At 32.9% G+C, this 15,548-nt stretch overlaps 1 long non-coding RNA gene across 1 annotated transcript; it reads right to left on the bottom strand.

Annotated features, from left to right (window-relative positions):
• Positions 1-14,069: 14,069 nt before the first annotated feature.
• LOC120355597 lies at positions 14,070-15,336 on the bottom strand. Its single transcript, XR_005573672.1, has 2 exons — positions 14,986-15,336; positions 14,070-14,597 (listed from the first exon to the last, which is right to left on the bottom strand). It is a non-coding gene; the product is annotated as an uncharacterized LOC120355597 (long non-coding RNA).
• Between the last annotated feature and the right edge of the window lie 212 nt (positions 15,337-15,548).

The following is a 15,548-nucleotide window of genomic DNA, read 5'->3' as shown; positions in this document are numbered from 1 at the left end:
TAGAATTTTGGGTACCTTACTTTTTTTCGGAAAGCAATTTATACTTTCCTTACCTATGGTAATAGGGCAAAGAAAGTAAAAAACTGTTCTAGCAGAAAAATTAATCATACATGCCATGTGTAGGCTTAAGGTGCGTACAGACTTTCGTTCCGCTCCAAGACCGAACGTCACTCCAGCAGAGCGATTCATGATCGACCGGCGAGCAACAATGGTTCAACCGGGGAACGCGAGAAGATCTACCATCTCCCGTAACGTTCATGATTGGTGCGAGTAGTGAGCGGAGGCGGAGCGATTGCTGTGCGATGGTGGTACGTGGGCGGTACAAGGGAGGAGCGTGCTTGGTGCGGGTTGGAAGCACAAGTATGTGTACGCAGCTTTATACATTGCATCAGGAAAACGAAGTTCAAAACTATGGTTTTCCTAAACATATGTTTTTTGAGATAATTTCTTTGATGCAGCTGTTTCACATCCACCATTATAAATTATAATATAATTGATTATATAATTATATAATTATATATTATATATGTTATGATATATATTTAATATAAATATAATAATATATGGTTATAATATAATATAAACTATAATATAATTTATAATGTTGGATGTGAAACAGCTGCATCAAAGAAATTATCTCAAAAACATATGTTTAGGAAAACCATAGTTTTGAACTTCGTTTTCCTGATGCAATGTATAAGCCTACACGTGGCATGTATGATTGATTTATAATTTAGTTTATATTATAGAGTTTGGGAAAATAAAAATTTTATTGATTACCAAAACAATACTATTATTATATTAATGATAATAATCAATTATTAAAACAATACTTTATTATATCAATAATAATAATATTATTAACATATTTATCAATTATTAGAACAATATTATCGAGGTTAAGGGAATCAGGTAGAAAGCAATAATAGAACAGATGTTCTTTTTGAATTTCTATCATATCATTTTGTTATTTCCAATGATTACAACATGGTGAGAATATCACATGTCAATAATGAATTCCATATGGCACTCATCTTACCATGTCCATAACCTTACTTAATAGGATCCTTTCTCATCCTTTGAAACCCTCAAAGGCAAAATATCTCAAAATCCGTTCTTAGTGCGCGTCTAGCAGGTTTGAAAAATATTTGTGCAAAGTTTCAAGTCTGTAGGACAAATCAGTTTGAGCTGTAGTGTGATTTTACATCTATTTTCGAAAATTGCCCTCTCCTGGACCCCCCTGTGCTCCTGATCGAATTTTTCTGCATAGATCTAATTTTTTTTTAGCTGAACAAAAAAGTTCCTCATGACTTTGTTGTGCAATGAGCGGTTAAAAGTACAAATTTTGGGGGGGCCTCAGCTCCCTCAGGGGGGCAAATTTCTGAAAATCCTTTCTTAGTGGATGTTTTCAGGCTACCATAAACAATCGTGCAAAATTTCAAGTTTTTAGGCTTAGTAGTTTGGGCTGTGGTGTGATTTCAGTCTGTCGGGGCTTAGCCTTTTATAAGTATAGAGATTAAGTGATGAGGCTTGCACAATCTTATGTTGCGATTCGAGAGACTTCCATAAATGGTCAATGGAAAGTTTTTCTCTAGTAGAAATGAATCTCTCCCAATCTCTGATTGTGGAATATCAGAGCAGGAAACAGTTAAGTAGACAAATTAAAATCAAGTCTTGTACTGAGATTCCAAAGCTTCAAGTGCAACAATATTAGTTTAGTATTATCAATGAATGCACGTCAAGACTGAGCTGAGCGGCAGTCGAGTCTCGGTGGATTGAGGACAGCTGAAATGAGTGTTTCCGCCTAAGCGAAGAGTTATCATAGCGTTGGGTTGATAATTCCCAAGCTAAAGTGAAATTCCCAGCAGGAGAATTGAAATACGGTTGAGGGCTTCCCAGAAAGAACTTGACGGAGATAATGATATCCCAAAGTGTCATCAAGTTAGTGACTGATTAGTGACAACAAAGCTGGTAAAGGTGATTTGATAGTTAACCGATTATTAAAGCTTCCATCGAAACGTGGAAGGGGATGTCAGGTAAACAAGTGCTAACAATCTGGTGTGTCAAAACTGTTGTGGTTGCACAGGTGCAGCTTTAACCACTGGCGGTTGCTTCTGCTGTTCTTGTTGATTTTCAAAGGCTGCGAGTTTGGCATTGATCTTGGCAGATAGTGACACAAATTTATGCCTAATTATATGATAATATTCAAGGTCAATATTGAAACCATCAGCATCTTGTTCGATGTAAGTTGAATTAATTTTTATGGAGATCTTCAATGTCTTCCTTAAATGCAGACAACTCATGATAGGCTTCTAAGGTAGCAATATCTGCAATTGGATAATGCTCCTCAATATGATTTGGATGTTTGTCAATAGTATCAGAAGTATTAACATGGAAATTGTTTTCAACCATTGTTTTAACATCATCTGGCTCAGTGGCCAAATATTCATTTTGATTGGGCATTCTGAATCTGAACAAATATTCTTAGAAATTGAAAATATTGAAAATTGTATCTTGGGAAAATTGAATGTAATAACAAGTAATAAAAGTTTGGTAAGTTTTCGGTAGAAAAAAATCCTACCGATGACCTACCTAACATTAAACTGCTTTATGAAAAAATAAAAACAATTGCATACAACACAAAAGTAAGATTGGTACATAGTTACAACAGCGTTTGTCGGAGACAGAATCCAGTTAGGCGCTAAGACAATGCACAGCAATCGTTGGGCATTGATTGCCGACCAAGGTTTGTTCAGTGGTGCTGCTTGGACATCTGGAATTCCGCTCGACTGGACCAATTCGACAATGACGACTGGACCAATGTGAAGCAGCACACCTTTCTGGTCGCAGTGTAGAATACTCCTATTCTGCAAGATCAAAAGACAATTGTTAATATGGTGTTACACTAGGGTATGCCAGAACAAAATACAAAAATGAGGACTCTAAATATCCACCCGAGTGGATAATTTAGCCTGTATACAGAGGACTTTGAAATTCAGAAGGTTATCCACAAGAATATATGTATTGAAGAATGAAATGATTTCAACTGTGACGACCAAAAAAATATTTTGGGACTAGTGAATATGAAATATAAAATTCAAAAAACCATTGGTGGCAGGCAAAGATTCATAGGTCACTGGACCAAAGATCCGAAGCCCGGAGGAACATCTAACAATATGTGAATTCTGACTCAGTTGGGTTGTAAATCCAACCGAAAAATTGAGTGGACTGTATTGTGTCTGAGATGAAGAAAAATAAATCGAGTGTCCTAACTGGACGTTCTAGGTCAAGACACTGCCAGTATTCACACAATGTTACACTATGAAAATGATGGTAATGATGAGAATGTAAGTTTGTAGAAGAAAAATAAAAGATTGAAATTAATTGTATTGTTCATTGATGTAAACCTTGACCTCTCCAATATGATGTAAGGAACTAAGTGTACTAATGAAAAGATTTGAATTAGGCACACATTATTTATTGTGCTAACTTCTTCTATTGTGCTTATGCTAACATTGCAAGAGTACATGAGCTGTACTGCAGTTGAATGTGCACTAAAACAATTTGTCAAATAATAGTTCGTGAAGGAACAAACTTGGACAATTAAAAATTGATGAACAATTAATGATAAGAAGAAATGAATCAAAGTTGGGTATTGAAATAAATTACTATTAAACATGATTTGAACAGAAAGTAAATGAATTGAATAATTAATAATTAATTTGAATGAATAGAATTTGAATATAATTATTTGATAATTGAGTGAATTTTCTGGAACTACAGTTGATTAACACCATCAATACGTTTGAATAATGTCATGAGTAGAATCGATTTCAAAGATAACCAAATAAATGACTAATATTGCTTGGAAAGATAACCTAAGCTTGACCACAGAATACAAATATAGCAAGAAGGCTAGTGAATAGGACCTTTCTGTCACACATAATAGAGTAGTTTTTTTGCCAGATTGTAGATAGCACACAGAACCCTACTCCAGTCTCGCTCGCCCCCCTTCTGCACTCCGTCCTCACAACAACTCTATCTCCCACTTCACTGCCAGGTATTCGGCCCTCACTCCCTGACACTTTCACACACACACACACACACACACACACACACACACACACACACACACACACACACACACACACACACACACACCACACAGACGCACACACACAGTCAACTCGGCATCAGACACCTGTTAACATGTGGAGCAATTATAGCAATTATAGACCTATTGTGATGATAATATTATTCAACTGCCTTCTGTTTTCTTTGCATTTCATCCCAACATTCTCCTGATGATTGGGAACTTACAGCTGAATCATGACTGTATCATTTATTTTACTCTGTGTTCTGTTAGAATGAGAATGCTATGTAAAGAAGAAGTAAAGGAATAAGAAAGAGAGAAGAAGAAAGAGATTATGAAGTTTTCAGTTCATCATCTTCTAAATATTCATTACTTTTTATCACTATTGTATAGTATATCTTCATCTTTCTTACTCTCTCTCATAGAGTCAACTTTTGTAAAGATATCCAATATTCCAGAATCAATACCCAAAAAATGTAGCATTTTCAGAATTAATTTTCAAAACTACCCTTTTTCACTATCTCGTAACTGGACTATTATTTACTAATAGCTGTTTAACATGCATTTTGACATGATGATTCTGAATTAATCACTTTTATACCCTGGCAACCATGGCGCCGACTTACCAAAACCTTTTTGGGTGTTCTCATTGGTTAGGGGTCACACGGAATTTATTAGATGTCACATGTAAATTAAAGGAAGAAGCTTTGTGATCAGAAATCAGACCCATGTTTCTATTCATCTACGCCAATCAATATTAAATATCATTATTAATTTTATGATAATAATCATCATCAACATGATGCAATGCTAATTTTAATAACTGTTTACCAAGATTAAAATCCTCAGTTCTATGAGTACACTACATTTATTCAATTGCTAATAGAATTTACTCTGTGTTCTGTTAGAATGAGAATGCTATGTAAAGAAGAAGTAAAGGAATAAGAAAGAGAGAAGAAGAAGAAGAGATTATGAAGTTTTCAGTTCATCATCTTCTAAATATTCATTACTTTTTATCACTATTGTATAGTATATCTTCATCTTTCTTACTCTCTCTCATAGAGTCAACTTTTGTAAAGATATCCAATATTCCAGAATCATACCCAAAAAATGTAGCATTTTCAGAATTAATTTTCAAAACTACCCTTTTTCACTATCTCGTAACTGGACTATTATTTAACTAATAGCTGTTTAACATGCATTTTGACATGATGATTCTGAATTAATCACTTTTATACCCTGGCAACCATGGGCGCCGACTTACCAAAACCTTTTTGGGTGTTCTCATTGGTTAGGGGTCACACGGAATTTATTAGATGTCACTGTAAATTGAAAAGGAAGAAGCTTTGTGATCAGAAATCAGACCCATGTTCTATTCATCTACGCCAATCAATATTAAATATCATTATTAATTTTATGATAATAATCATCATCAACATGATGCAATGCTAATTTTAATAACTGTTTACCAGATTAAAATCCTCACTTATATGAGTACACTACATTTATTCAATTGCTAATAGAATTTTTGGAAAATAGAAATTTAAAGGCATTTCTGTTTTTAATGACTCGTAAAAGTACAGAAACTTCTCGAGATTTGCGCCACTCCATGTCGCGTGAGGTACACTTGATGACATGTATTTAATTCCAGATCTGAAATTCTCTGCTCCGCGCCGCTCCACCGTCCTAGTTCACACTCTACTTCAAAGTTTGATTTGCAAAAGTTTATTTGCTAAAGTTTGCTGAAGTTTGACTTCAATAACTCAGGAATAAGTATTAGAATACGCTATCCATTTTGTATATTACAACTATACATTGTTATTACAACTGAATTTCCATGTTATAAAATTACATTAATAGCTGAGTGAAAGGACTGGAAAAATTATCCTGTACAATTCAACAATGAATGCTGAAGAACTGTGTAATCACATACATATTATTTTGTAGCCAATTTGTATTTGGAAAATTTAATCCTATACTATCAAACGAGCAACTCCTGTTATCCTATACTTTGTAACGAGCAATTTCTGTTTATATGTGAGATGTTTTTTTGTTTATATATATTATATATATATATATATATATATCTATATATATATATAATATATATATATATATATTATATATATATATATATAATAGCTAATAGAATTTTTTGAAAAAAATCTGTATGTGACCGGATCTCGAAAACAGCTCTAACGATTCTCACGAAATTAAGAACAAAGTAGGTTTATGATAATTATGAAGATTCAATTGCACTAGGTCTCAACCCTGAGATAACTTGCTGAGGGACATTAAAAGGATATATACGTCCTTGGGAAAACAGCTGAAAATTTTTTCATCTGTCAATACCGTAATGGAAGAGATGAACGAGTGCATGTGTGGGATCATCCAGCTGATCTCATGAGAAGAAAAATTCAGCAGGAGAAACTTATTTTCGTTAATATTGGTTCATTCATTATTTACTTATTTTCGTTTCTGTTGATGATAGAATTGAGTGAGCGAGTTCATGTGTGTGGGACTGAGGCAAAATTATGACTCAGCTGTTGAATTTTTGTAATCATTCAATCAGGTACTTAGTGCCGTTTGCAAAAAAGCCGGGTTATTCTCAATCCTGATTAATTCCAGTAGATCCATCTTTTTTAAATGGTCTTCTATAAATTGGTTCACGTGAAGTTAATCAGGATCAGAGTTTAACCGGCTTTTGTGCAACTGGGCTTTCTGAGGGAAATTTTTGCATTTCTCTGGGAATTTACTGTGATTATATAGAACATTCCTGTATGAATGTTATTATGATTACTTCTTTCGTAATAATTTTTTTATGCTTTAGTACTCCAGAGTGAAGCTTGGTCCCCAATATTATGATTTCAATTGACTAATGGAATATCAAGTTATGATTATCATTTCTCTTCTTTTCTGATACTTTTTTTAAGCATTCAGTCCAATAGGAAATACATAAACTAAAAAAAAACTACTCAAGTTCCATGATATTTCATGATAATGAATATTAATATGTTATAACAATAAATTAATAATAATTTTATAACATACAATGAAAGTGAAACGAGCTCTAATGTGTCTCCAAATTTATTTTTAATCTTGGTAAACAGTTATTAAAATTAGCATTGCATTATGTGATGATGATTATATCATAAAATAATGATATTTAATATCGATTGGCGAAATAGAAACATGGGTCTGATTTCTGATCACAAAGTTTCTTGCTTTAATTGACATGTGACATCTAATAAATTCGGTGTGACGCCTAACCAATGAGAACACCAAAAAGGTTTTGGTAAGTTGGCGCCCATGGTTGCCAGGGTATAAAAGTGATTAATTCAGAATCTCCCTGTCAAAATGCATGTTAAAAGCTCCTTAGTTAATAAAAGTCCAGTTATGAGATAGTGAAAAAGGGCAGTTTTGAAAATTATTCTGATAATGCTACATTCCCGGGTTGATTCTGGAATATTGGATATCTTTCAAAAGTTGACTCTTGAGAGAGAGTAAGAAAGATGAAGATATACTATACAATAGTGATAAAAACGTAATGAATATTTAGAGATGATGAACTGAAAACTATTGTTAAAGTAACAATTTATTTACTTTCTGTTCAAATCATGTTAATAGTCATTTTTTCAATACCCAACTTTGATTCATTTCTTCTCATCATTAAATTGTTCATCAATTTTTAATTGTCCAAGTTTGTTCCTTCACGAACTATTATTTGACAATTGTTTTAGTGCACATTCAACTGCAGTACAGCTCATGTACTCTTGCAATGTTAGCATAGCACAATAGAAGAAGAAGTTAGCACAATAAATAATGTGTGCCTAATTCAAATCTTTTCATTAGTACACTTAGTTCCTTACATCATATTGAGAGGTCAAGGTTACTCAATGAACAATACAATTTCAATTTCAATCTTTTATTTTCTTCTACAAACTTAAATTACATCATTCACCAGAGGTGTAATTTTCATAGTGTAACATTGTGTGAATATGGCAGTGTCTGACCTAGAACGTCTAGTTAGGACACTCGTTTTATTTTCTCATCTCAAGCACAATACAGTCCACTAAATTTTTTGGTTGGATTTACAACCCAACTGAGTCAGAATTCACATATTGTTAGATGTTCCTCCGGGCTTCGGATCTTTGGTCCAGTGACCTATGAATCTTTGCCTGCCACCAATGGTTTTTTGAATTTTATATTTCAATATTCACTAGTCCCAAAATATTGTTTTGGTCGTCACAGTTGTAAATCATTTCATTCTTCAATACATATATTCTTGTTGATAACCTTCTGAATTTCAAAGTCCTCTGTATACAGGATAACATTTTCCACTCCAGGTAGGATATTTGTAGTCCTCATTTTTGTATTTTGTTCTGGCATACCCTAGTGTAACACCATAATAACAATTGTCTTTAGATCTTGCAGAATAGGAGTATTCTACACTGCGACCAGAAAGGTGTGCTGCGTCACATTGGTCTTCACCCATGACTAACAGTTTAATATCCTCCTATCCGAAAACACAAAAGTTTTGCAGCAAAACTTTGCTCATACAGTGCCCATTAATTCGTTTTATTGATTAATTTGTCCATGCAATCAAAGCTGTAAGCTTATGTTTTAATTTTTCTATTAATGTAAATGAATAAATAAGCTAATATGCCCAGGACTGATTAAGGATGAGGCTAGTGATCAGCCCTCAGGACAGACTCAAGTCTAACCTGACCATTCTATGGAATTTTCATGTGTACTATTTATTCCAGTTCCAAATATCCTCAAGTTTGAGTCGAATGATATATTCTACACAATTAGTGTAAAAATATAGTATCAGCTTGTTTTTTCTTGTAAATACATTGGTAAACGTGTCAATTTGGCCTTTGTTTTTCTGGCCAAGTGACAAGTAGCCGCATGAAACGTATAATTAAGGTATTACTGCATCATTTGAAACGTGATTAAATTATATTATATAGACATTACATTTACCTGAAATGCTGAACTTTAATTATTCAAGTCACTGTTGAGTAAACAGTATATTGTAAATCCAGTGTTTTTGTTACGGTTTCAATAACATCTACTCTGTAGCCTACTGTTTCTATTCATCAATGGCATTCATTATAGTTGTTCTACGAAAATGTGAGTTGAGATTTTTCAAGGAGTTGAAGAACTGAATAACTTTTTTGAAGTGTAAATATTTATGTTTCAAACCTAATGGATACATTATTGTTTTGAAAATATAACAATCACAGCTTTAGTATCATCAACACAACACGAGAAACCTAACCACAAAAGTAAATAAAGATATAAAAATACTTGGTCCCTTGATCATGAAAATGATCGTTTCCAAGTAAAAAATGATATAAAAATACTTGATTCCTTGATCATAAAAATGAAATGTTTCCAATATATTCCAGTTAAAAATATAGGCATCTCACACATAAAAATCGTTCATGATAACTTGAATAGAAATAAAATACTGATATTGAATACTATCAAAAATCTTGTTTATTTACTGTTCATTATCCAATATCTAGCAATAATAATCAGCTGTTTTACAAAAATTTTCAGCCAGCAACATATTAAGGTTTACCAACATTTCTTTCACTTTGCCGCACTCTACCATCATAGAGCATGTTAACTATTTTGTGTTGTTATGTTGCAAATTTGGAGTGCAGCAAAGTACTTTGCCGCACTCAAATCTACATTCCCGCACTGGGTGTGCGAATAAGGTATTTTGCATACTATAAATGAGGCGGGAATGAGCACTTTTTCGGGTAACTGTAGGAGAAACATTTTGTTATGATTTATCATTATTTAGTCAGCAGAAGAATTAATTGCATGCAATTACTTCAGGTTTCCATTCATTCATTCATAACATCAGCTGAGGCTATTTGGGACCTATCACATGCCCTGACACATGATTCAGCTGGTTAACTTTTACATCAAAAAAATTATAGTGGTTGATATATCATGGGCGGTTTTCACCATTTTTTTTCTTGGAATTCTTCATCAACCATGTATCACATGACCACCTTCTCATTTGAAAAAATCAATTTACATCAAATAATGGGTCAAATTGTTGGAAAAAAAGTGGACTGGTTGTCTGTCCAGTCTGAAACCTGGAAGAAATTTTAGATCAACAACAACAATGAGAATTTATTATCAAATGACATTAGTGTCATTTGCATTGTAAATAAATGAATAAAAGAAAAAGGAAGCTCCTAACCAACCAAGGATTGAAAAGAGATTTTATAGCAGTATAATTTCAGTGGCTATTATAGGAGAGAAGAAACTACCCTCTAAACAGAGAGGTAGTTCTTCTCTCCTAAATATTCACTGAAATTATGTAAACACATAGGTGGCAGTGGGATGGACTGCAAAGATGTCTATTGAACCACATGCATCCATATAAATAAAAATCAAGCCTCAAATTTTGATGTTCAATAACTTTTTATGTGTGCACCGAATTTGATGATTTCTCTTAGTTTTGTTAAGGTCAAGGTTTATCAAATTCATAAATCAACTTCAGGACTCTTCCCTACAGTCCTTCAAAGTTTGCATGTAATCCTTATGGGAGAATATTTTTGTGATCTGGCCACACACAGACATAAAAATCAGCTGTTATAATTATTGCATCATCCAACAGCCATCGGTAGATCTGTTTTTTTTTTCAATTCTCTCTCTACTCATTCACAAAATTTCAATTCTTGATCATGATGCAGTACAAACAATGTCAAACTTGGGTCGTTGAGCTCGAAATGCTGTAAATTTTAAATATGCATGGAAAAATCAGCAGCAAGGAGATATACCATTCAATTCCGGCAAGCAGCATTCAAAAATACAAACAAAAATACAAACTGCTGCACAACTGAGCACATGAGAGTCCATAAATGTAAATACTGATCGTTCGATAATTCTCATAAAAATATAGTGCATCATATTAAGCTAAGGCTAAGCACACCTGAGGAAGCACGGCTTGGTGATACAAAGTTCTGTTCTTATTGAGATTGACTTATCACACCGTTCCATGTCATGCCTGATTCAGTGTGTGTGAGTTCTTCCATTCAAACCAATAAGCATCTGGATGCAAAATGCTGCATCTTGAATCCTCAGGTGTGCATCCAGCTAAAGTTTGTCTTGAGAACCATTAACTATTTGGTGGTACGAAGTTTGCGGGCCAGCTAGTTTCTCATATATTCCACATATAAGATCCATATTTTGAAAGATGGTATAAAGGGATTCTCAGCTACATTTTTTTATAAACGGATTGAGATGAAGAGGTTTATAAGAAAACTTCAGCAGATAGGAGAAGATGGTTCTGCACCCTCTGAGAATGTGAAGGCATGTTCAGACATGCCTGGCCACCTCTTATCTAACCTATCCTAACCTAACCTATATACATTTCTAATTTTCAATCCCTATCATGTTTTATCTAATCTCTATGATAAGATAATGATATTTTTTAAAATAATTTCCTCTTTTATCAATTTTGCATGTCAATAGATGTTTAAGGTGGTAAATTTGAATATGAGATGTTCCATGGCTGATGAGCTAACAATAAAAAAATAAAACATAAAATTCCTCCTATACAATGAACATGAGTAAAAAAAATATAATTCAATTTCTGTGATAAAACCAGCCTACCAAATCCATGACATTATTCAATGAACACATTTTATCATTACTTATCCTATGATAGAAGCAATAGGTGTGTAGATTATCAATTTTTTGAATGAATTATTTACCATCAAGATTCAATTTATCCAGTACATTCATTAACAATTACAATAGTTGTGATGAAAATTTATTTATCTATTTATTTACTCATTCAGAATTACACACTTACAGAAAAGTACCACAGGCTTATAAGCCCAAAACGGTTCCAATTCTAATTTATACAACAGTCCAAATGTAGCTAGATATGATGTAGCTATTATGTGTCACTTAACATTCATCAATTACACACTCAATTTACAATTCAAAACACACAAAAATCATTTTTGAATTAAAAAATACTTCTAAATTAAATTAAATCAATCACAATTAATAGAAATTCCAAACTTTGAAAAAACTATAAAATTTTGAGACCGAAAAGACAAACACACTATTTAGATTGTAAAAACACTTGAATATCATTAAAATGAAGTATCATTGGTCTATCTGGGATTACTACATGGAAGAAAGCATGACATTTGATTTATCTAAGCTGTTTCATTCATTTTTTAAAAGAAATACTTATTAAATTGACTTAAATTAGTAGTCTGTTTTTGAAATTTATTTGAGATATTCATGTGTCAATAGAACATACTCTTATACTATAGTAAGTGAATGTGTTGATTATTTCACCTTACTTACTCTATACACACATAGTGAACATTCAAAATAGAACATAATATATTGAATTAATCATTATAAACATAAACATATTGTGACACTATTATAAAAAAGTGGTATTGAACAAAATATCTTATCCCATTTGGTATAGTACATACCTATAAAGTTGAGAGGTAAGATAATTTTTCCATCATATTGCTATATTATTAAAAATAGACATAGTTTCATCATTATCATTAATCTATTTGAAATGGTTAGCAGAGTCTCACCTTCTTGAGACATTTTTTGCTGGAGATGATGATTGATATCCAGGCTTGTGCACAGGTAATGATGATATCAGGTGAGTGGACCTTTAGGCGGGTTCCAAACCAATTTCAAACTCAAAAATTATATTCAATGGTCTTTGATCATCCTTACAAAGGAAGTACCAGGCCCATGGAGCTTAACTTGTTATCAGCCATAAGACTAATCTCCTATTTGAATTCACTGCCTTAAATATCTATTGACATGCAAAATTGATAAAAGGGAAAATTATTTAAAAAATATTATTATCTTATCATAGAGATTGGATAAGATGTGTCATGACATGATAAGGATCAAAAATTAAAAATTTATATAGGTTAGGTTAGGTTAGATAAGGGGTGACCAGACATTTCTGAACATGCCTGCTCCCAGTCGGAGGAGCCAGAACCGCCCACTTACATCTACTCACCTCAACCAGTTTAATGGTGTCATGTGTGTGGGGTTTGTCTGCAAAAATGATCAACATTCAAATGCCAGATTAATCAGTAGTTTTAAGTATTGATAATAAGTATAGAGAAAACAGCCTGTTTCAAAATGAATAATTTCTTAGCAACACGAGCAGGAACATAAAGTACTATATGAAATTTTATTGTGATAACATAACTTTGTAAGTGTGGAACATGAAATATTTTGAGATAAAAGGTGTTAGTCTATATTATGAAAGAAGTTTTGAAAACTGAAAATTTGCATTAAAATAATTTTGTAGTTGAATATTTTTTGAAGATAGAAATCAGTAATCAATTGTTGAGCTTGAGAATATTTCACAGTGAAATTTGATTCAAGATCAAGAACAATGGGATAGAAATTGTTATATGAGGTCTCCGGTGACTGAAAAAGCTGGCAACATTGAGAGTGTAGATTTTTTTTATTCTATGTATAAGTTATATTACTCGCGCTTCGCGCTCGCTGCTTCGCCCCGGCTGGGAGGCTACAGGGTTGGCTATACTAACATAACTGTAAATAATTGCTATTATCTATAACATATTAATTTCAACATGAAGAGGAGAAACTCATTTCTCTTTCACAGTATGTAAACTGACCTGTGAAACGTTTTTATTTTGTTTTATTCAATCCTTCCACTGTATGCTAATGAAACTGGATTCAAACCGACAGATTTAGGAACCAATTCCATCAACACAAAGTAAGAAAGACCGGAATAAATCAATTAACGTATACTTAATTAATTTGACAGCAGTCTACAGCCCCTAAACATTGCAAATGGGTGGTATTGTAATAAAAACGATATATTCGGTAGTAAGCATGTGTGTTAAATTTAATTTTGAAGATAAACAAAATTGGACAAATTTAAATATAGAATCAAATCAATTGTACAGTTATCGATAGTTAAAAGAAGCATCTAATTAAATATTGAAAACAGATTAAACGGTGCAACAAATTATGAATATAAAATAAACAGATTACATTTTGATCTCAATACATAGTGATTCAGATAAATACCTTATATGTTGAGGAGGGGCGCCCCAAAACCCTTTTAATCGATGAACACTTTTGCAATATTTTACTTTTCGCGAGCACTGTTTACACTTTATCCATATGGGCGATGTTACGAAGTTTGGCTGATATCCTTATACGTCGATATTATTTGAAGATGGCGAATCTTGTGGTGTGGCGGGTTTGTACAATTACGAACTCCGGTGGAATCTTCCCAGATTCGTCTGGACCAGTCCTCGTACCAGAATAATTAGACTGGACGTCTGGATTCGTAATCATCGGTCTGGTTCACCGAATGTAGACTTGCAGCCTCACCATGGAACGTGGAATATGGGACCTGGCTTCAATCATGGACTTCGGGCATGGACATCCAGCATAGACATCGAGCATAGACTTCGAGCATAGACATTGACCGCTGTTTGGGATATAAAGGAAAAACCATTTTGTAAATCCTATACATACTATAACTTATACAATATTTAATAAACAGTAGAAAATTAAGTTTTAACAAAATTTAATACAATAGAAAGAATTATTTAAATTTTTCAAATAAAAATTTACTCAAGAATTTTAGAAACAAGAAGTCTATTACTTTCTTATTATTTGAAATTTAGACAAATTTACTTCGAAACAGAATTACTACCAGAGCAGAGAAATATAACAAATTAAGGAGATACTTTCTTCAGATATGGGTAAGAACCAATATATATAATTTTATAAATTCAAGATTCATATGATAACTTATTTGTTTCCACAAAATTAATAGAAAAGAAATACAATGAATTATTATATATAGTAATTACCTTTAATAGCGGGTTTTTGCACGCATTAAAACAATCTGATGTAATATTTGAATACCGGCATTTTAAATTATAAATTTGAGGCTACTGTGAACTATGGAGTTACTACCGGTTTTGTATTAATAGAAAACTTCACATTACTTAGTGAACAAAATAAGTACAGAATTTACAGTTAAACATGAAAAAAAAATAAGAAGCGGGAGTTACATCCTTTCTCACCGGGAGCTCGACTTGAACTAGCTGTTTTCTACCAAAAATTGTTATTCGACCGTTAATCAGGAAGAAGAACAAGAAAGAAATTGCAGCGACAAGGACAGAAACTGAGCGAGCTCCATGTTAACAGAATGGGAGTAAGTGAGAAATCTAATGGGAGAAAGAAACTCTCATTCGACAGTATTCGACAAACCTCCTAGATAAGGATGTTTTTCAAAGAATTAACCGAAAAACAAGATAATTTTTGAAACAAGAATAATTCTGTTACACCTGATAGAGTGAAATAGTTGATTTGATGGGAGAGAGAATCCATATACTGTGTAATAGAGAGATAAGAAATCAGAACATGTGTA

This window comes from Nilaparvata lugens, unplaced genomic scaffold (assembly GCF_014356525.2).
Source record: "Nilaparvata lugens isolate BPH unplaced genomic scaffold, ASM1435652v1 scaffold3316, whole genome shotgun sequence".
NCBI classification, from domain to species: domain Eukaryota; kingdom Metazoa; phylum Arthropoda; class Insecta; order Hemiptera; family Delphacidae; genus Nilaparvata; species Nilaparvata lugens.
Note: the sequence above shows the minus strand (reverse complement) of the source record. Positions and strands in the feature narration are given on the sequence as shown.